This window comes from Tupaia chinensis, unplaced genomic scaffold (assembly GCF_000334495.1).
Source record: "Tupaia chinensis unplaced genomic scaffold, TupChi_1.0 Scaffold144450_1, whole genome shotgun sequence".
Classification (NCBI taxonomy): Eukaryota; Metazoa; Chordata; class Mammalia; order Scandentia; family Tupaiidae; genus Tupaia; species Tupaia belangeri.
Genome location: NW_006204309.1, coordinates 219,158 through 242,849, shown reverse-complemented (window position 1 = coordinate 242,849; position 23,692 = coordinate 219,158). Strand labels below are relative to the sequence as shown.

At 38.3% G+C, this 23,692-nt stretch overlaps 1 long non-coding RNA gene and 1 pseudogene across 2 annotated transcripts in view; both read left to right on the top strand.

Moving 5' to 3' along the window:
- The window catches only part of LOC102500032 (uncharacterized), a 34,244-nt gene extending 19,809 nt beyond the window's left edge, over positions 1 to 14,435 (top strand). For both annotated transcript variants that reach the window (XR_337161.2, XR_001369645.1), the window contains exons 3-4: positions 13,369 to 13,579; positions 14,292 to 14,435. This is a non-coding gene — a long non-coding RNA (uncharacterized LOC102500032). The remainder of the gene's footprint in view (positions 1 to 13,368; positions 13,580 to 14,291) is intronic.
- LOC102499605 (ATP synthase subunit d, mitochondrial pseudogene) lies at positions 10,683 to 11,169 on the top strand (annotated as a pseudogene).
- Positions 14,436 to 23,692: the final 9,257 nt, after the last annotated feature.

Genomic DNA, 23,692 nt, shown 5'->3' with positions numbered 1-23,692 from the left:
TACTGAGTGCTATGGCAGAGATCGAGAGACTTGAAAATGTGATGGTGGAGAGGATGGGGGTAAATGCTGGAGACAGTAAGTGGGGAGAGTGGATGAGAAGGTGGGTGGTGCAGGGTGGATGTGAGGTGCAAGGGAGGGAATATTTGACAGATGCAAAAACGTCAAGTTCCCTGTTGAAAAGGAAAGAAACAATGTATTTGCATCAACAGGAGAGTTTAGAGATTAAACAAAAATTTACCTGTATGATCTCACTATCCTGATTTTAAAAAGTAAAATAAAAAGGGGACAGTTGTAAAAAAAAAAAGAAAGTTCATGAAAAATGTGTATGATGACAAAACTATGCAGGGATTTCAAAATTTTTTAAACCAAAAAAACTTGTACTTTAATCCCATTTTCTACTATCTTTTTGAAGTCTCCTTATATAACATAAGTCCACAAGAGTCATTTCCAGGAGTCATTCGGTGGAGGTGTAACCAAGTGAAATTGTTGGCTGAAGGCCCCAGGTGCTTGTAATTCTAACAGACTGTGACATCTAACAATGGGTACCTTTTTAAAATTTTTTATTCTCCCATTCTCTCTGATCTTCCTTTCTCATTACCTCCTTACTTCCTTTCATTCCTTGTAGTGTTTCTAGTACTCTTACTCAGTAGAACAGCTGGAAACCTAAAGTTAATAGCCACGTATAGAAAATCTTCCACAGTCACAAACTACTGTCCTTTAAACTTTGTATCTGCAGTGCTCTGCTTGGCAAAGGGTTGGACTTGGTAGTTTCGAATCATTGTGGAGTTATTTCATTGCCGCCCATGTCATTTCAATTTTTTCAATTTTCTATTTATAGGAGTGTTTCTATTTTTTTAAAGAGGTTTATATACTTACGTTTTCTCTTTTTCCCTGCAGGTAATTTGTAGCACTGATCTGTCATTGTCGTTTACTGATTTGGTTGTGGAAATAACTTTTCCTTCAGGTAGTCTCTACGAATGTAAAGACTCTGGGCATAAGGAAATCACATCCATACCTTCTGCTGTCTTACTCATTTCCCCTAGTTTTCTCTCCACTATGCTACCTAAAAGATTTTCACAGTCATAGTCATGGTTGCTTCTATTTCGCGTGCACAAGTAGCTAAAGCCAGTCCTTTGATAAATAGAAGGATAGGTCGGGTGATGGGGGAGATATTTTTGTGGACAGAGTTGAGCATAAATCCCTCACTGTATGCCAACAAAATTTAATAATAGCACTCTTAAACACAAACACACATATGTAAATGAGTCACACTATAAAAAGTTTTAACAAGTGCGGGCAAGTCAGATGGCAGACTTACCCCGAAACCTGCCTCTCCAATAAAAACCTCATAATTAAAAACAAGGTTGTCCATAAAGCATAACATATAATAACAATTATTTGAAATGGATACAAGGCTTGATTAAAAAGTTAAGAATTAGCTTTTTGTAGGTAAAATTCTTTATCTTTACCGTATGTAACCAGCAGGTTGTCCTCTGTATTTGAATGGTGAGATGCTATTTGCTCCAGCAATCAACACCTGCTGACTTTGGCCCAAGAGCAGTCTGAGGAGATACAGTTTTACCTGTCCTATAAGATCAGCAGTCGAGTTTGCCAGATATTGACAGAGTGCCTATTACTAGGATGTCAGGAAAGTCATGATGCATTTTTGCAGAGGAAACCTTGGGATGCCTTTCCCGATGACCTAATGGATGCCAGATGCTTTGTTAGGCACCTACCAAATGGTTTTTCTATCGAAGGTGTAGCCTTGAAAGGATGTGAAATGAATAAATACATGGAAGCTGAGGAATAGGATACAGCTGTGGCCATAGGCAAGATTCTGTTGAACATGTGGTAGAAAGGATGACGGAAGGGTCTCTGTTGCTACTTGGTTCTCATTTGGTTATTACCTGAGGAGTCTTCCATACTGACATCCTGTTATCTGCTCTTTACATTTACCCACCACAGCTTGCATCAACCTAACAAATCTAAACTCATGAAACCTTGAGATTCGGTGTGCCCTTCCTTCATAGTGCACCAATAGCAGGTGAGAAGAGTCTGAAGATGGGATGGAGGTTCCATAAAACGACAGCACTGCTTTTTCATTGTGTTCCTCCTTGTCTGTCTTTCTTAACTGTCTAGTTTGGTGAACCATCCTGTGAAAAGTTGAGTGAATAGAAACTGGAGATAGAATTGGAGAACATGAAAAAATTAGGCAATAAAATTAATATTTTTGTATTCTGAACTCATATATTCTTTCTCTGACTCAGCTTTTAAGGAGTGAAAGAAAGCTCGACGCTTGGGCAGAATGCCTTAGGGTGGTTGTTAAGAAAGCAATTGATTGCAGTGAACTCCCATTTCTTAGAATTTCATAATTCTCTGAACATACTCATTATGCTCAACCTTTAAAAAAAATCCCAAATGGCATACTGCAGTGTAGAGGTTGGCAGACTTTTGCTGTGGATGGCCAGAGAGCAGATTGTTTTGCCTTTGGGGGTGGAGCATATCATTTCTGTCACAACTACTCACAATTATTTCTGGTATTATAAGCCTGAAGCAACCATAGACAATACATGAACAAATGATGGACCTTGTTCCAATATAACGGTTTTAAAATTTTTATTTATTATTATTTCTAATTTGACCAGAGAAAGACAGGGAAAGTGAGAAAGCAAACCACTAGGCCTAAGACTCAAACCGTGGTTAGCCATCTGGGAGTCCAGTGCCTTAACCACCAAGCCACCTGCCAGCCCCTCCAGTAAATCTTTATAAAATCAGGCAGCAGCATAGATTTGACCCAAGAGTCATAGTTCGTTGACCTCTGGTAAAGTAGAAAGAGTTTAATTGGAATTTAGTCACGGTTTTGCCTTTTTAGCTGAATATTCTTGGTAAAGATATTAATTTAGATTTGATGTAGTTTCTTTACATGTAAAATGGAAATACTAACACATACTTTACAAGGCTGTTACAGGTTAGGCTGTGTTCATTTCTTTAGCTAAACACAGTAAACTGCCTGGTACCTAATAGGTGCCTAGTAAGTTGTAACCATAAAAAGTATCATCATTATTATATTATTATTTTAGTTTCTTTTCATTGTTTAGGTGGTTGTTATCTAACTATTATGTTTACAGTAAATTAATAAGTGCCATTGAGGCCAACTGGAACTGTATGCTGGTTTATCATTGAAGTTCTAGTTCTGGAACTAGAAAATTACTTTATAGGTGTTTGGTGCTTATTTTATACTCATTGAGCTAATATTATTTGTTCTCAGTTCTAGTTTCTCTACTTTCCTTAGTCCATTTCAAAAGAATTGTATATATTTTTTATATATATATGTGTGTGTGTGTGTGTGTGTGTGTGTGTGCATGTGTTTGCTTTTCTTTACCATCTTCCTTGTTGGGTAATCATGCATATGTTGATTGGCGCCAAACATGGCTCTCACCTATCCGCACAGCAATTAGCTTCTATTGACTTGAATTCAGACGAGTCCTGGTGGTGGACTTGTGAGTGGGAAGGTCTGGGTGTGTCTAGCTTGGTCTGTGGCGCCAGGCAGGGGTGGAGGCACCTGTTCTACCTGTGGAACTTTGGCACCAACGTAATGGCTGCTTCTCTGCATGTTTGCCTTTGTCTTCTCTGCAAAAGGTCACTGGCTGATTTGAGTTGCCAGGCTGAGTCCCACATCCTGTATATGTCACAACTAGCTTTCTGTGGCACTCTGCCTCATTTCTAGAGATGAGTTTGGCTGCTAGAAGTGTCTCTAGCTTATTATCTTTATGAACTTTCTTCGGAGGAGAGAGGCCATGCTCACATCTGAGGGTCCTGAATCACTGCAGATATGAACTTACTTAAAGAAAATCTTGCGATCAAAGAAAATGTACCAATCAAAATAAAGGAGGGGACCAGCAGATGACATGGTGGTTAAAGTTTTGGACTCTCACATGACTGACAGTGGTTTGAGTCCTGGACCTGGCAGCTTGAAAATCATGATGGGCATATGTGTGTTGATGCCCGAAATCCCGGAAAAGGGTGAAGGAGAAGAGATTGAGGTGTAGCCATCCACTTGAGCGGGTGATTTTTCACTTCCCATTTCTGCCTCTCTATAAGGCAAAAACCTTGAAAAAAAAAATAAGGGAGAAAGCATAAAACATGGTCTGGCTTGTTGGTGTAACCACAAATATAAGAGCTCAGTGAACACACTACTTTCCTGCTGTTGGAAGGGGTCACCAGTCTTTCCCTCTTCTCTTTGCTTGAACCCCCTTCCCACCTTTTTTTAATAATGAAGAATAAAGAGAAATAGTAACAGATTTTCCTTGGGCTAGTATGGGGGCAGGAAATCAATTTAAAAACAAAAGTTGGACCAAAATTTACATTGAAGTTATAGAGTGCATGGGCTACTTAGATTTAGAACTCTAAACATAAAGATAAAGTGTATAATAGTGGTACAGAGAAAGGGCCAAAAATCAAATATTAATACTTAAAGATAATAGTGTAAGTTTTCTCACATAGCACCTATCAATACTATAAGACAAATACATATGTGTATATACATAAATATAGTTTTTTGGGGTAGGTAAAATAGCCAATACAAGCACCCCCAATTTTTTATTAAATTTTATTTATTATTATAATTTTTTAGTTTGACTGGTGAGAGACAGGGAGAGAGAAAGTGAGAATGCAAGCCTCCAGATATGGGACTCGAACCATGTTCAGCCATGGGGGAGTCCAGCACCTTAACCACCATGCCACTTGTCAGTCCACAAATACAAACTTTTTTAAAAGTCAGGTAAAATACAAGCTAAATATCCACTAATAAAGGAATATATATAAATTATAAAATATCTCACAATTTTAAAAGAATGAGAAAGCATGAAAATGGATGGCATGGAAATATCTCCATGTATGCAGAAGTGAAAGAAACAGCAAGAAGGAAACAATTTAGGCTGTAGACTAACAATGTCATTTGATGCAACTTAAGTATCTCTATGTTATATCTCCAGAATTACAGTGATTAAAAAATGAATTTTTTATTAAAATAATTACAGGGGGCAGCAGGTGGCATGGTAGTTAAGGGCACTGGACTCCCACATGGCTGACTGGTTTGAGTCCCAGACCTGGTGGTTTGCTTTCTCACTTTCTCTCTCTCTCTCTCTAGTCAAATTAAAATAAATAAATAAGGTTAAATGAACTAATTCTTTTTAGAAAAAGTTCTTATTTGCTGCCTCATGACAAAGTTAGGAGTCACACATCCATTTAATGAATGGTGTTTTTCCCCATATTTCTCTGGCTTTATGCATATATTTGAGAATGATCTTCCAAACAAGCCTAAAATGCCTTTGGAGAGGTATTACAGACATCCACATATACTGGGGTCTGTTTCATGACACAGCTGCATTGAAGACCCAGCTATACAGATGTCATTCTAAATCCAGCAGAAACTACTGCCATAGTTAGATACTGGTAGATGTTGCTGTTAATTCAGGTGTATCATGATTTTTTAAAAAAGTAATTAAAAATTTAAAATAATTATTTTATTTATTAGTATTATTAATTTTACATTTTCTTTAGGAAATGTGCACTCACTAGAGAGAGAGAGAGAAAGTGAGAAAGCAAGCTGCCAGGTCCTGAACTCAAATTGCAGTTGGTTACGTGGAAATCTAGTGCCTTAACCACCATGCAACCTACTGTCCTCTAATTAATTACTTTATTTATTGCTTGAAGATGTGTTTGCTGGCCAGAGAGGGTGTGCACCCCCAATAAAATGTGATCGTGTCACAATCCTTTTTCCTTCATTTCTCCTTGTCAGGATTTTGGGCGCGCGCGCACACACACACACACACACACACACACACTGTTTTTCAAGTTTTCAGGGCTTGGAATCTAACTGTGGTTGGCCACGTGGGTTCTAGCTCCCTTATCCACTATGCTATGGGGCCTACACATGAAGGGATTTAAAGGTGACTCTTCACACTCTAACATCAGTGTACCAATTTGGCCATAGCTTGGTCCCTCCCTCTCACCCTTCCTCTCTTCCTTTTTATTTTTTTTTAAATATTTTTAATTCTCATGAATTTTCTTTTTTCTTATAGATTTTTAAAAAAATTATTTATTCAATTTTATTTATTCATTCACTTATTTTAATTTGACCAGAGAGAGAGAGAGAGAGAGAGAGAGAGAGAGCAAGCACAGAGGGAAAGTGGGAAAGAAAGCCTCCAGATACAGGACTCAAAGGGTGGTTGGCCATGTGGGAGTGTCCAGCACTTTAACCACCACACCACCTGCTGGTCCCCCTCCCTTTCTTTCCTCCCTTCCTTCCTCCTCTGCTTTTATAACTCATGTAATTATCTGTGTACATGTCTAACTTTTTTGCTTCTCTGAGGGTAGGAACCATACCTTATTTATCTTTATATTATTCAAGACTTCCACTACAGGGTTTAGTCTAGAGCAATTGCTCAAGCAATGTATGTTAGAGAAATAATTAAACATAAGCTAGACATTCATATACCTGTACTTGAACAACTGACTTTTGGCTTTTTGGGTGGGATAAAGAAAAAATGGGGGTTTAGGTTATGTACTATACTTTTTGAAAATTTGAAGTTTATTTATTATGATTATTTTTTAATTCACCAGTGAGAGACAGAGAAAGAGAGGGAAAGTTAGAAGCAAGCCAAGACTGGGACTTGAACTGTGGTTGGCTATATGAGAGTCCAGAGCCTTTTTTAAAATTGAATTTTAGGGGCCAGCAGGTGGTGTGGTGGTTAAGGGTACTGGACTTTTACATGGCTGATTGCGGTTCATGTCCTGGACCTGGCGGTTTGCTTTCTCACTTTCTTTCTCTCACTTTCACTCTGTCCCTCTCTGGTCAAATGAAAATAAGTAAAGTTAAATTTTAAAAAATTTCCTGGGAACCAGCAGTTAGTGTAATGGCTATGTCGCTGGACTCCCACGTAGTCGACCGCGGTTTGTGTCCCGGACCCGGTGGCTTAAAACTCACGCCGGGTGCGTGTGCGTGCGTGCCCAAGATCCCGGAAGGAGAATGGAGGAGAAGGGATTGCGGCGTGACCATCCCCCCTGGGGGGTGATTTCTCGCTTTCTGTCTCTCTGTCTCTCTCTGGCAAGCGCACGCGCCCTATAGCGAAAACCTCTCAAAAAAAAATTTCCTTAAAAATTAAGTTTATTTTGTATATTTGACGTTTACTACCCATATGCATTTAAAACATACATATGGGTAGTAAAGTAGCTACTCTAATGAATCAGATTAACATTTACCAACATTATTTCACATACTTTTTGTGTGATAAGAATAGCTGAAATCTACTTATTTCATAAAAATTCATAAAAGAGAACAATATTTTTTTAGAGAGATACTTTGCTATAGGATATCTGTACTCATGGAGAGACAGAGACAGACAGAGAGACATAAAGTGAGAAGTCTCCCCTCAGTAGGAATGGCCATGCTGCACTGCACTTCCATTCTCTTGGGATTTTGGACACACACACACACACACACACACACACACACACACTCTCTCTCTCTCTCACCGGCATGAGTTTTAAGTTGCCGGGTCTGAGACTCGAATTGTGGTCAGCTCCATGGGAGTTCAGCGACGTAACCATTATGCCACCTGCTGGTCCCCAAAGAGAACAATTTTATTAGCTCTAGTCCTCATCTACACAGATCTCTAAAATTGTTTATCCCACACATCTGCTATTTTGTGTCCTTTAATACTTTAATGTGGAATTTAGTAACCGTCATGCAGATTCAGAACTCTCTGTGGCTTTCCAGTGTCAACCTCCCTTCTAGCACTACCCATGTCTCAATGCTGGGTGACTCTTATTCTGGCATGTTTTGACAAGATTCTACCTGGTTTGCGTAATCTACGTTGGCTTCGAGTTTCAACAAGAATTGTTTACATGCATTTAATTTTAGCTCTTGGGCTACAACATGCCATTGTTCTTTTTACTTATCTCCCTCCTTACTTTTGGAAACAGGACAAGCATCTTTAATTCTTGTTGTTCCTGTTTGGTGTGCTCTTAGATTAATTTTAGCTTTGCTCTTTAGCTTTCATGACACTTTAAGATATATCCCAGTCATATTTCCTGTATAAGAAAAGAGAGACTATGTCATCACAAAGGGAAGTGGAACTTGGGGGGCATTAATGAAACAATTCAGGGAACTCATAAAGCAAGGCATTTGTATTTAGCTCATTTAATTGTCTTATATTCTGGTTTCAGGATAATGAATCCAGCTCTTATTCAGTAAGTATCTGTTGCTGTCATAGTGAATCTGAAAAGCAGCATATATATTTGGGGCTTAGTTTTAAAAGACCACATTTACTGGAACCCTCTCCCCATTTTTTTAAGGGAAATGAGTAATAATAAACTTACAGCAAAGCATCTTTTTCTTAGTAGGCCATGAAAATTGAAAATGTTCAAAACGGTCTTGCACAAGTACTTTGAAAAGTTTCTTGCACAATTCTATTTCTTTATAGTACTTACCCAATCACATTTCTTAATAACTTTCTGTAATTGATTTTTTTAAATAAAATAAGAAGCTTAAAGATGTAAGAATAAAGGAAACACTTTTTGGAGAAAAAGTAAGTAGTTGCTTATTTCTGCACTAAAACAGACATAGCATTATGGGTTTACTTCAGCATAATTTTCTTATGTCAGTTTAAGAAACAGGAAATGGAATACACTGTAGGAGGGATGAGTTTGCCACCTAGAGGAAATATGTGAAATTCAACTTTTCTCCACATTACTTCAGTGGAATTCATGAGTTCATTTACTTAAATACTTATTTATTAAAATAATTAAGTCTCTGCTAGTTTAATTATTGTGCCAGTACCAATTTAATAAGCCTATTCTAGAGCTATGACCTTAAAGAAATCAAAAGGTGGATCCTACTTAAATTGGTCATCTGCCTGTTTTTAAAGTCTATTTACTATTTATTTAAAGGTGGGGTCTTACCATGTAAGATCCACCTACCTCAGTCTCTTGAGTTGCGTGGATTATAGAAGCAAACCACTGTGCCCAGCCTTTAGATTGAGCCAATGATTGAGCCTGGGCCTCCCGTGTGGTCCCAGCCTGCTAACCAAAGCATCCAAAATCTTTTCTTTTTAAGAGAGTGTAACTCAAATATCTGACTTATTCTATATGTCTGTGATTGGGATAAATTCTACTTTTACCTCTTGGGCTACAATGAGACTTTATTATTTTAAGTTTATCCTATTCTTTTTCTTGTTTAATCTTTGAGAAACAAGTTTGATATACTGAGATATAATTTCTTCTGTTAACAACTCATAAGGTCATAGATTAGTGTTATAGGTTAACAATTCTGATACAGTTAAATGACAGAAATAGTATCTAGAATAAATCCATCATTTGGTAAAGGCAGAGTTTGTGAATGTATGTAATCTATTTCTAAAGTTAAAAGCCAATTATTTCAGGGCTGGCAGGTGGCATGGTGGTTAAGGCAGCAGGATTCCCACATGACTGACTCCAGTTCGAGTCCTGAACCTGGCAGCTTGCTTTCTCACTTTCTTTCTCTCCCTGTCTCTCTCTGGTTAACTTCAAAATAAAATAAAATAATAAAATGAAATAAAATTATAAAATAACTCCCCAATTACTTCAATTATAAATTAAAAAAATAATTTCACTCTTTTTTATTATAAGCAATATCTGGCATAGTATATGCATAGTCAGTATTTAAGAAATAGTGGTTTCATTGTTGACCTGATTACTTTGGACTAGAACTTGCTTTGGAAGAGATCCTGACATTTATTTTTCTGAGAATATTTCCAAGAAAAACATGAATATTTTTTGTTGTCAATATTCTTAATGAGTTTTAGAATTTCTTTGACAGATAATTCTAGGAGACAAGACATTGAAAATATTTACAATGTCAAAAAACAGAAAGCCACATCTAATTTGTTAAGGCAAAGAGCTATAAAAGGGATCTAGAGCCAGTAAGTGATGTGGTGATTAAGGTGATGGATTCCACATGACTGCGGCACTTCAAGTCCTGGACCTGGTGGCTTGAAAATCATGCCAGATGCATATGCTTGGATGCCCAAGTTCCCAAGAAGAGAATGGAGAAGGGATCATGGCCTGGCCCTCCCCCTTGGGAGTGATTTATAACTTTCTATCTCTCTCTCTTTCTCTGAGGGGCACACATGTCCTATGGCAAAATTTTTAAAAAATTAAAAAAGTAAAAAAGATCTAAAGCTTTAGATTTTTGTTGTTCAATGGAACTAGAATCATGAATATCTCACCCAAAAAAGGCCATGCCATTTTAGCAGTTTAACTTTGTCTGAGCTTTTCCTTTTCTCTCTCTGCAAGAACCTCTTCAAATGCCACCAGTAAATATGTCTTTGTGGAACTAGTATGATTTTTCTTTCAGCTCTTGTACCACTCACATCCACGTAACACATGATTCAACTGTTACTTCTTTGGTATATCTTAATTGTGAGATAGCTGTTCAGTCCATCTTTTAACATTTGTATGGGTAGCATTGTTATTATAATCTTGATTGTAAGCTTTTAGGTGGTAGAAGTCAGCATTATTTTTCTCTACTTTTTGAATAAGGAAATACAGGTAACCCAAATCAATGTGAAGTAGAAGGTTGTGGTAGATATTTGGATAATATCTAGCCTCATAAAAGAACAGATTAGGCGGTCGGTGGAGAATTGCAAGATGGCTGGGCGAAAACTTGCCCTAAAAACTATTGACTGGGTAGTTTTTGGGGAAATAATACCCCAAAACCAAAAGGCTGTTGCTAACTCCCTGAAAACGTGGAACGAGACCCTCACCTCCAGGTTGGCTGCACTACCCGAGACCCCGCCAGCTATCGACTGGGCGTACTACAAGGCCAACGTGGCCAAGGCGGGCTTGGTGGATGACTTCGAGAAGAAGTTTAATGCCCTGAAGGTTCCTGTGCCGGAGGATAAATACACTGTGGACGCTGAAGAAAACGAAAATGTGAAAAGCTGTGCTGAGTTTGTGTCCCTCTCAAAGGCCAGGATTGAAGAATATCAGAAGCAGCTGGAGAAGATGAAGAGCATAATTCCATTTGATCAGATGACCATTGAGGACTTGAATGAAGTCTTCCCAGAAACCGCATTAGACAAGAAGAAGTACCCCTATTGGTCTCACCAACCAATTGAGGATTTATAAAATTTTTGTGTCTGGAAGGAAGCTCTGGTCCTTGCCTTGCAAGTTCTGGACATTAAAATAAAAGTAATGACATAAAAAAAAAAAGAACAGATTATAGAAAGAGATGACTAAGTAATTAGGTATGCATACTGCATGGTTTATCTGGATTTTTAGCCCCTAAGTGAAACTTACCAAATAGTTAGGCCTTCAAAATGTTCTCAGTTCATTTGTTTTACGTCAAAATTCGTATGTGGCAATCCTAACCACCTGTTCCTCAGAATGTGACCTTATATTGAAATAAGATTATTGCAGGCGTAATTAGTTAAAATAAGGTCATACTGAAGTAAAATGAGCCCCGATATGACTGATGTTTTTATAAGAAGGAGAATTTTGGCCACAGAGACATGCATAGGAAGAATGCCATGTAAAGACTGAACTTAGGCTGTCACAGTCCCCAAACATGCATAGGAAGAATGCCATGTAAAGACTGGACTTAGGCTGTCGCAGCCCCCAGATTACCAGGAGCTAGGAAAGAGGCCTGGAACAGTTTCTTCTCTAGAGCCTTGAGAGCGAGCGTGACTCTGCCAATGCCTTGACCTCATACTTCTAGCCTCCGGAACTGCGAGATAATACATTTCTGTTTTTGAAGACATTCAGTTTGCAATATGTTGCTATCGCAGCTATAGGAAACGAACACACCATCCTAACTGTAATGATGAAGGCAAATTCTATGACCATGTAGAATCTCTTTTACTCCTCCTGAGCAGCCTACAATGTAGATTGTAATGCCTCTCCTGTACAAATTAGGAAATGGAGTCCCAGAGAAGTAAAACAACAAATTCAAGGTATAGTACCTATTTCATTCTAGTGTCAGTGTTTAGAAAGTCACTCTGATTTCAAAAGTTATTACCCTATTCAATTCTAGTTGGATCCAGATGCAAACAACCAGTCTAGCTGGGGCTGTGAGGCTTGCCTATGGGGTGAAGAGATCATGGCCAGCATGAAACTGTTAACGAAGCAGACAGGAAGAAACGTTATGAATCCGAGTAACTGCACAGAGTACACTGAAGATGGCAGGATTGTTCACAGGTGTGAACTCTGTACATTGAGGCATGAACCCCAGAATATTCCTCGGTTAGTCCGAGTCAGGCAGGAATACAAAGAACGTTAAAGGCGGCAGGTATGCATGAATGCCTCCCTTGCGGCTGGGTGTCTAACATCATCAGCCAACACATTTACATTAATCCAGTTACACAGTTGGTGAATTAATGCAGCATAAAACTCTTGGGAAGTCTGAGTTGATCTTATGGACGTTTCAGTCAGATAGCGCTAATATTAACTCCCTTATTATGTAGAACAGGAAACTGAGTCAAGAATCCCCTGACATCCAGGCCACAAGGAAAGCCTTAGTCCCAGAGTGGATTCCCAGGTTTTTACTCCAGCATTTTTCCTACTGATTCTCACTGACAGTAGAATCAACGTTGTCTTTTCTACCTGTTGTCAGTCATTCCTGTGATTTTCGTGCTGCTCCTTTTCTTCCACTAAATATCTGACTGCCAGAGCAAAACATGCTCATGGAAACAGGAAACAGATGTAGCAGAGAGGTTGATGGTCTAAGCGAGGGAACAGATAAAGAGAAGGTACGTTGCAAAGTGATTTCCTTTGGTGCAAATGAGGTACACCAGGAGGAAAAGAAAAGAACGTCGAAGATAATCTGAGGCGGTGAAGAGAGGACACGTTGGAGTGGACCCAAATCTCTTCAGGAGGTGTGATCCTACAGTCGTGTCGAAGGTTAACCCAGTTGTAATGCACATGGAAATGGTCCAGCTGTTGAGAACAGCTAATGGTTTCTACTGTGAACCATTTTCAAAGTAAAAAAACGACTCCAGTCAACCCCTAGTTTGTTTATAGAGAGGACTTGGCCCCAGTGTACCCAGAAAGCTTCTCAACTATATCCTAGAAGCATAATAACCCTAAGACAAATCGTGTTTCCCAGGAAAATCTGATTCAAAAGGAGAATTAAAATTCATTTGGTTGTGCATGAACATGTGACACTGTGTGGCCTTCTGTTGTAAATGGATCTACTGGATCTGCTGCTGAGTACTGAGGGCTTTGAACTTCGTCAGTTAAAATTTGACTGAAAAAAAAAAAAGCACCAGAAACTGCATTATATTTATTTTGTATCTTATTAAAGGGTGCTGTATTTTATTTCTATTCCAGATATTATTATGCAGTAAATTACAGTTATTTCAAGAAAAACATTTGAAGACCATTTACATTAACGAACTGAACCAATTTGTCTTATTTCCTTCTACTTGAGAAGAAAGTTAAAGCAGACTCTAGTGCAACTGTTTTTGTTTTGAAAAAAAAAAATCAAAAATTATCCAGAAGCAATAAGGAGTGGCCTTGATCCTAATGCTTTTATTTATGGGTGAGTAAAGTTCGAATTTCTCAACATGCTATAATCTCAGTGTAGCTGGCCAAATTCCATGGTGCATAATTAGATCTAGTTTACCGGGGCAGATCTGGATGAAGCGAGCAGTCGCACAGTTCTGGGAATCTATTAGCCAAGTTTACCGTGTTTTACACGAGTCATCAGACTCACCTCACTTGCTGACTGGACTAGCCCAGCAGGTTCTGCAGGTGACATCACTGCTGGCTGGTTCCCTGCTGGGCTTGGTAGGCAGAAGAGGCCAGTGAATAAATGGCCTGACTTAGATCTCAGAAGTTCTCTTTTTTATTCCTCTTCTAACCCTTCTTCTAACAACTCTTGAGGGGTTGAAACATTTTTTCCTAAGTTCCTAAGCTCATTTATTCATTCAACAAACATTTACTGGATGCTGGCAGTATTTCAGGCATGACCTAGACAACTAGAAATGGAATATGAACTAGGCATTTCCTGCCTTCAAGGGCTTGTAACCAAATAATTATAATACTCAGTGAAAAATGTCATAATTCACAGAGCTCTGTAATCCAAATCCTCAAAATTTCTGTCTTTGAAAAATAGAAAGTGCACAGATGTTCTTTGGGAGGGGATAGCATAAAAATGTACTTGTGCCTGTGAGCACATACAGTTAGTGAATGCATGAAGACTGGCTCGTCTGTTTCTTTGTGAGTGTAGAGTAACCCCACCCTCCTTGCAGAACCCAGACTCCACTTGGCCCCGCCACCACTGCAGTGCTATGGAAGTGCCGCTCCACGAGGTCACTATCTACGCTGCCTTTGAGTGTCTTCAGAATGTTATACAAGTACTCAGACCCAGTAGGAATCTTTTTTTTTTTTTTTAAATTCACCATAATATTAACCTTGGCTTTATCATGTTAAAGAAAGCAAAATAAATATTAAATTTACTTTTCAAAAATCCCTGAATTCTGACTTTTTTGTCATACAATCATATAAGAATGACTACATTGTACTCTTCTAATCAATTATATCCATAATATACATGACTGGGTAATATATCGCCATGGCTATAAAATGTACACATGCTTTGAAAATCTTTCCTCCATAGAGTTTTGTGACATTCCTATTAATAGGCTGTTATTGTAACTCTATTTTAGCACCATTTATACAGAAATCGTAATTATCCATTGTTATTGTTGACCCTTCTCCCCTATTGCAGAGCTATAAGGGCTCTTCAGTCTATATTTTCTGTGATTATGAAGCTTTCGGTTATTAGTAGGAATAACATCCATATCAACTATTCATTTAAAATTCAAAAAAAATTATTGAGTGCTACTGTGCACTTGAACTTTTTCAATGTTGTGAAGGGAGTTGGCTAAAGTTTTCTCACCTTTACTAGTAATTTGACTTTTTTTCCTGTATGAATTTTAAATACTGCTAAAGGCTGTCTCATATTTATAAATTTTTCTCTATAATAAGAAAACATTGATGCTGAGTAAGGTATAAATGACAGTTTAAGGGTTTCTTTCTTTTTTTTTTTTAAAGAAGTATTTACTTAATTTTATTTATTATCATTATTTTAATTCACCATCAGGAGATGGGGGAAAGACCAGCAATTGGTGTAATGGCTATGTTGTGGGACTTCCACATAGTAGACCGTGGCTCAAGTCCTGGACCCGGTGGCTCAAACTCATGCTGGGTGCGTGTGCATACGTGCCCAAGATCTCGAGAGGAGAATGGAGGAGAAGGGATTGAGGTGTGGCCATTCCCCCTGGGGGGTGATTTCTCACTTTCTGTCTCTCTGTCTCTCTTTATTTTTCTGGTGAGCGCATGCTCCCTATAGCAAAAACCACTCCAAAAAAAAAAAAAAAAAAAAAGAGATGGGGGATGGGGAGAGAGTGAGGGAGAGAGAGAGAGAAAGTGAAAAACCAAGCCACCAGGTCCCGAACTTGAGCCACAGTTGGCCATGTAAGAATCCAATGCCTTAAGCACTACGCCAGTTGCTGTCCCTTAAGGGATTTTCTACATTTGCTCCTCCATAACACTTTTTCTTCATCAAGAACTACCTGAATAAGGGGACTATATAGCCTGAAGAGTTTCATACCCATGTGCGTGCACATGTGCGTGCGTGCACGCACACACACACACACACACACACACACACATGCAAATGCACACTGACATGCTGTTTTAGTTTTCTCCAGATCTACGTAGGGTTCAATTTTGGGCAGATAAAGACTATTTGCCCTCAAAGAATTTGTAATCTAGTAGGTGAGAGATTTGCCTCTTCCAAAATGTGATACTACTTCCTCACTCTTTAGGTTGTGAAGCCATTGCTTATGCTTTATTTCACTGTTTCCCAAACTTCAGTTATTCGTGTGCCATCTTCATGATTTTTGTTATAGTCACATACCACCTGTACTGTATGCTTCTGAAAATATACTATTTTTATTAATTTTTAAAATAGTAGGAACGTATTTATTAAATCATTAGATTGACCTATTAGTTATACAATACTCAAATATACCTTAGTATAAATATGTGACAGCTAAGTTAAGTATTTTTTGTCTGTATACATCCCCTGGTCCTGCTATCGGTACTTAACGCATTTACTTTGGAAAGATCTAGCTGTATGACCCACCTTTGAGAGTGAGGAATGGCAGAGGGAAGTAAATGCAGAAATAATGATACGAAGTGCCATTATTTATTGAGGATTTTACCTATATCATTTAACTTTATTTTATCTCCACAGAAGATAAATTCTTCATTTTCACAGAAGCCTGTAGATCATGAAAATACAAGGCAAAAGGGCTTCAGGCATGAGGACAGGGAAGAGGAAGCTTTATTTTGCTTAGAGCACCTGTAACTAACTCGTCTGGATGCTTTAGTATTTGTTCTTTTTCTTTAGTCAGCTGAGATTTCACACCTGATTATTTTATAAAAATCAGAGTGGAATGGTGGCAGATTAACATTTTCAAAAATTGTACATGTTTACTGTTAGTCAAACAAAATAATAATCTCCAAAAAAAGAATGCCTGTCAATTTATACCTGTTCCAGAAATACTGACTCTTCTTTTACCAGGATAGAACAGAGAGAAGTCAGATTTAAGCACATCCCTTTCTCCCCACCCCCAGAATATAGTTGTTTTAATGTTTTTTTAGGTTTAAAAATAATTAAAATGTTAGGAGTTAGAATGGGACAAAATTTTAGTAAACTACAAATCTTGTCTCCTCTTGCAGTTCTTGATAAAAGAAAAGGATGAGAAATTTCATTTTAACTGTTGTGAAATATTTTTTTTTTTGCAATTAAAAAGAAGTCTTGCCTTCTGTGTAGGGATTTCTTTTTTCTTATAATTTATACATTTAATTGTTATACGTCATTTAGTTTGTAAAGAGAATTTACCCAACGTGATATATGTCACACAGCAGACAAGTTGAGAATACAATACATGACATCACCAACAGGCAACAAACCATATCTGTGTCCCACAAATGTCTTTTTTTTTTTTTTTTGACAGGTTTTTGCTATAGGGTGCATGTGCTTCCAGAAAAGACAGAGAGACACAGAGAGATAGAAAGCGAAGAATCACCTCCCAGGGGGATGGCCATACTACAATCCCTTCTCCTCCATTCTTCTCTCGGGATCTTGGGCATGCACACACACACACCTGGTGTGAGTTTAAGCCACTGGGTCTGGGACTTGAACCACAGTTGCCTACATGGGAGTCCAGTGACACAGTCATTACGCCAACTGCTGGTTCCCCCCACAAATGTCTTCTCATTTTTTTCCCAAATTTCCCTTCCTGCTCTCTTCCCCTCTCTCACTCTCCTTCCACTTTGTCCCCAGTGTCCATAACAATTTTCAGTGCTTTTATGTCCTCCATTCTTTTAGTCTCTACCATAGAGTGTAGACAGACAGTATATGTTAAGTGGAGACATACGATGTCTCTGTTTCATAGCCTGACTTGCTTCACTCAGCCATAAATCTTCCATGTTCATCCACTTTCTATCAAATGCCAGGGTCTTTTTTTTATGGCTAAATTGTATTCCATGGAGTATATGTGCCACAATTTTCAACCCATTCATCTGTGGACATTTGGGTTAGTTCCACGTTTTAGCAATTGTGAATAATGCCACCATAAATATAGTTGTGCAAACACTTTTCTGACTGAGCATTCTCCTGTTCTTTGGGTAGATACCCAGGAGTAGAATTGCTGGATCATAAGGTAGTTTTATTTGAAGATCTTTGAGGAACCTCCATATTATTCTCCACAGTGGCTAGACCAATTTACATTCCCACCAACAATGTAGGAGAGTTCCCCTTTCACCACATCCCCACCAGCACTTATCTTTTTTTTTTTTTTAATCTTTTCCACTCTTATGGGTTTGTTGGTATCTCATTGTGGTTTTCACCAGCATCTCCCTTGTGATGAAGAATGCTGAGCATTTTTTCATATGCTTTTTGGCTGTTTGTATGTTTTCCTTAGAGAGTTGTTTATTCAGCTCATTTTACCAGCTTTTAATTGGGTTAATCATTTTCTTCTGTGTAAGCCACTTGAGTTCCCTGTTTATTCTGGTTATCAGTCCCTTATCAGAGGCATAGTTAACAAAAATTCTCTCCCATTCCAAGGGTTGTCGATTCACACTAATTGCTGTGTCCTTTGCTGCGCAGAAACTTCTTAATCTAATGTAATCCCACCTGTCTATTTTGGGGATTATTGTCTTAAGCACACTTTGTTTTAGCTAATGGTTTTCTGTCTTCCCCAATTGCTAATCTGCAAAAATATCTTTGTCTTGCTAAACAAAGGCATTTGAATGCTCAAAAGCTTTTGCTTTTTCTGACACAAGTGTCTAACATATTAGAGGCAAAGGTTTTTCAGCTCTCTGCTGCCAAAATAATGAAATGAATTGTTTAAAATACATGGTATTATAAAATATTAGGGTTTGAAGGGACCTTAGGGATTCAAGACAGCTTCTTCACTTTACAGAAGGAAAAATTAAAACTTGGGAATCATTAGGAAAGATTTCCCTGTGTTTTCATAGTTGGTATCTACATAATAAGGTTTATGACCTGCACTTGTTTTCATTTGTGTGACTGAGTTTTGTTTCCAGTATATGGTCAATTCCAAGTAAATGCTGTGCCTTAATCATTTCTCACTCTGTATTCTTAGCAGAGTGTCTTGTACTTAGTTGGTGCAAAATAATTTTTTTTTTTAACTATTAAATGGTAGAGTATATGCCATAAACCTGCCTTTAAGTTCTTCTTTGGTGTAAACTTTCTAAATTCTAGCTTTATTTTGTATTATATTATTTACCTTCCTTAAGACAGTGTTAAAAATATTGTCATCAGGGCCAGTGGGTGGTGTGGTGGGTAAGGCACTGGATTCCCATATGGCTGACTGCAGTTTGAGTCCTAGATCCAGTGGCTTGAAAACCACAACAAATAAATAGATAAATAAATGAGTAAATGTTAAAACAAAACATTGTTGTCTGAAAGATATTTTAGTGATTGATAAAGGCTTGGATAGGTGGAATAGTATGCTACTTATTGTCATCTTTTTACTATTATTTTTTAAATTATGATTTCTGGTTTATATATAATCAGTGTATGTCTTTGTGGGCTACATTGTGGGCGTGTATGTGTGTGTGTGTGTGTGTATGTGTGTGCTTGATAGAGTGACAGAGAGAGAGAAGGGGAAAGTGAGGCAGAGAGAGAGGGAAAGTGAGAAGAACTCCCCAGAGATAGATGGCTATGCCATAATCCCTTCTCTGTTTTCTTTGCGGGAGTTTGGGTATGCATTCATACAAACCTGGCATGTTTTTCAATGTGTCTGGTCCAGGATTCAAACTGTGCTGTCGGCCATGTGAGATTCAGCTGTCTCAACCACCATACTACTGGCTGGCCCCATTGTCGTTTTTATATATTATGGGCATAGACAATCCATTTTAGAATGGTCAAAATAAGAAAGATGAAAACACGGGGCCAGCAGGTGGCATGGTGGTTAAGGGCGCTGGACTCCCACGTGGTTGACTGTGGTTTGAGTCCCAAACCTGGCAGCTTGCTTTCTCACTTTCTTGCTCTCTCGCGCTGCCTCTCTCCGGTCAAATTAAAATAAATAAATAAAGTTAAATAAAATAATTCTTTTTTTAAAAAAGAAGGATGAAAGCTCTAAGTGTATAGACTGTGTTGATTAATCATATTTTTATTAGGTATTTGCATAGGTGACAGGAGCTATAGGATATAATGAATTTATCTTTAACAATTATTATAGAATAGATCAGCTAAAGAATACAAATGCTTGGGACCAGCAGTTAGCGTAATGGCTATGTCACTGGACTCCCATGTAGTCAACCGCGGTTCGCATCCCAGACCCGGTGGCTTAAAACTCACGCCGGGCATTCCCAAGATGAGCCACCTTGCATAGGCTAAGAATAATTGTCACAAGAGTGTAGCTGTTGGGACCAGCAGTTAGCGTAATGGCTACATTGCTGGACTCCCACGTAGTCGACCGTGGTTTGCGACCCGGACCAGTGGCTTAAAACTCACGCCGGGTGCGTGTGCGTGCATGCCCAAGATCCCGAGAGGAGAATGGAGGAGAAGGGATTGCGTTGTGACCACACCCCTGAGGGGGTGATTTCTCACTTTCTGTCTCTCTGTCTCTGTTTGTCTGGCGAGCGCACACGCCCTATAGCAAAAACCTCTAAAAAAAAAAAAAAAAGAATATAAATGCTTAAAGATTAAAATATGCTATTTGCTTTATATAAATAAATAAGCAATTCTTCAATTATTATTATTATTATTTGTGTTTTAGTTTGCTATAGGGTGCATGTGCTCATCAGAAAGAGAGAGAGAGAAAATGAGAAATCATCCCTCATGGGGGATGACTACACCCCAATCCCTTCTCCTTCATTCTCTTGGGATTTTGGGAATGCATGTACACACACCTGGCATGTTTTTCAAACCACTGGGTCCAGGACTCAAATCACACAGTCAGCCAGGTGAGATCCAGCCATTTTCACCAGCATGAAAATGATTGGCCGTATTATTACTTTTTAAAGTTGATTTATTTATTTCTTCCATGAATGAGAAACAGAGACAAAGAGAGAAGAAAGGGGGGGAGAGAGAGAGACAGGATCCTCTCCCCAACCAATAGCATGGCTGTGACACCATGACCCATGACCAGACTCAGCCAGCCCAGACCGTGGGCACACATGTACCTGGTATAATCAGGAAGATCTCCAGACACAAATCCGGAACCTTCCTACGTGGGTCAGCCTGGTAGAGCATCCTGTTTTACCACTGCACTGCCCTGTAGCCCCCAGATCCTCTTATTTTTTGCAAGGAGTCTAACGTACAGTTTTGCCCCTGTCAGAATACTTAAGTGTGAGTGTTTTGGAGGCTGTATCCTTGGCTTTCCTGTGTTAGTGGAGATTTTATATATATATGTATGTGTATGTGTATATATATTATATATATATATGGCCATAGTTATTCTGTTGATAACAGAATTATTGCACAGTAATCCTGTAAAGCAAAAATACTTTAGGTATTAATACTCTTCAGTGTGATGTTCACTTTAAGGAGGGTTGAATTTCCAGTGCATGATTGTTACCTGTGAAGGTCAGTGCATCCTCTTTTTAGTCTTCCGGATTGGTTTTTTCACAGCTTGACAAAATATGACATGCTTCTCCTACCTCCCCCTCCTTCCTGTACTTCTTTCCCACCAGTTTTTATTTTTTTCCTATTCTTCTTGGCATCTGGACTTCTTTTTCTGCCAAATGAGTCAGTTAGAGAGGAAATGTTTAACCCACATTTTTCATCTTGCCTGGGAAAGAGGTTTGAAGGCGAAAGGTGCCAGAGTAGGTTTCCTTAGCACCCTGACACAGCCGTTCTGACTGTCTCCTGAGAATACACCAGTCAGCATTCAAGCTAGAAAGTGCTAAATGCCCTGTTGCCAATGTGCACACGCTTCACAAAATTACCTAGAATTCTTTTTTTTTTTTTTTTTTGAGAGGTTTTTGCTATAGGGCACATGTGCTCGCCAGACACAGAGAGAGAGACATAGAGACAGAAAGCGAGAAATCACCTCCCAGGGGAGATGGTCACGCCGCAATCCCTTCTCCTCCATTCTCCTCTTGGGATCTTGGGCACGCATGCACACACGCCTGGCGTGAGTTCTAAGTCACCGGGTCCAGGATGCGAACCGCGGTCGACTACATAGGAGTCCAGCGACATAGCCATTACGCTAACTGCTAGTTCCCTTCTTTTTTCTTTGAGGAAAAATATTATTTGTGTTGTTTGTGTATTTTTTTCTTAATATTCAGTCTCTCCGCACAAAATAATTTAGTCTTACCAACACAAAGAATACAGGAAGATTAGGAGTAAAAGGAGAGGGGTAGCCAGGTGGTGTGGGTGATTGAGGCAACTGGATCCCACATGGCTGATTGTGTGGTTCAAGTACCAAAAACGCTGGGTGTGTGTGCCCAGAATCCCGAGAGAAGAGTGACGGATAAGGGATTATAGTGTGGTCCTCCCCTTTGAGAGTGTTTTTCTCTTTCTCTTTCTCTCTCTTTTCCTGGTGAGCACCTGTACTCTACAGGAGATTAAAAAAAATTTTTTTTAAAGTAAAAAGAAAAAGTAGGTAGTTTTTTCTTTTTCTTTTTTTTTTTTTAAGAGAAGGGGAAATATTAGAATTATAAAGTAGGAAAGAATCTTTTTGTATTTTATCAGAATAGCTACTAGCTCTTGGGTGTTTACTATATATCAGGCATTTAATACTAATAAAAATATCTAACTTAATCTCAGGAAATAGTCACTGTTTTTAATCTATTTATATTTTGCAGAGAGAGAAACTGAGGCTTAGGATAATTCATTCAGCTCCACACTGCTAGTAGTGATGGAAGTGGGATTTGAGACCTCTGGTAGTCTCATGAGGAGTATTACCACCATAATCTATATAGTTTGCTTTTTGGCACAAGTTTTTATTATTAATGATAATTGCACAGGAGTATTTCAGCCAAGGTACAAATAGCTTAACTTCATTAAAATTAGTCATTTTTCTCAGCCACCAGTGCTTAGAAAGCAGAATAATTTGGGGAGCAGTTAATTAGTGGTGGTTGTGGCGTTGATAGAAGAAGTAATGAAATACATAAACTATCCATGCTCTTTTTCACAATGCAAGTCAAAAAGAAGATCCTTCAAAGGCCGAAGTTGTCCTTGGGGGTGTATTCTTCACCAAGAACGTGGTGTTACTTAACTATATAGACTTACCAATATGCTATAAAAGTGAAGATACACTATAAGTTCTGTCACAATTAAATTACTCAAAATTATGATCCAAGCCCTTAAAATGCACATAAATTAGCATGTACATTCACTAAAGAATATTTTATATATGCATACATTCTTCAATACCTTATGACAGTGCCACAAACTAGACCCAAAATAAATTTACTGGCTATATTAAACATCAGACATTAAATAAGCAGCAATTTTGTTTACACTGGATTTAGAACATAGCAATAAAATTTGGGACAACCTGAGTTAACTCAAGTCTCCTGAGGGGCTCTCTGTTTCTTTCAATAGCTTCTGTTCCTCCAGATAAATTCCCTGGTAGCAAGTGGAAGCTGTCAGAATGATTCACTAGACCTTAAAGCTAACTCAAAGTACTGTAATTTTTCTGCAAATTAGTTTATTAAGCTACATCATTAATTAAAAAATAGTACATTGTAATTAAAAAATAATACATTGACTTCCATTATCTTACACTATGCCAAGAACTTCATCCATATCATTTTGTTTGATTTTAGTAGCAACTCTATGAAATAAAACATGCTAATATATCACCATCTTAGAGGTTGAGAAACCACAGAAAGATGAGAAAAGCAAAAACATTTGCTCTTTCAAGGCCACATTAATATTGAACCAGAATTCAAACCTGCGTACTTAACCATTCGACTGTCTACCTGCCCCTTGAAAGAACTGCTAACGGTGTCATAGAGAATTGACTGTGTGTAGATCATTGCTTCAAGAGAGGAAAAAGCGGGAGGATCTGGTTCATAGGTTTAAACTAGGCGTCTGTACTAGAATTAAAAGATGAAACTGTTGTATTCTACTTATTGAGTACAGGTATATTATATT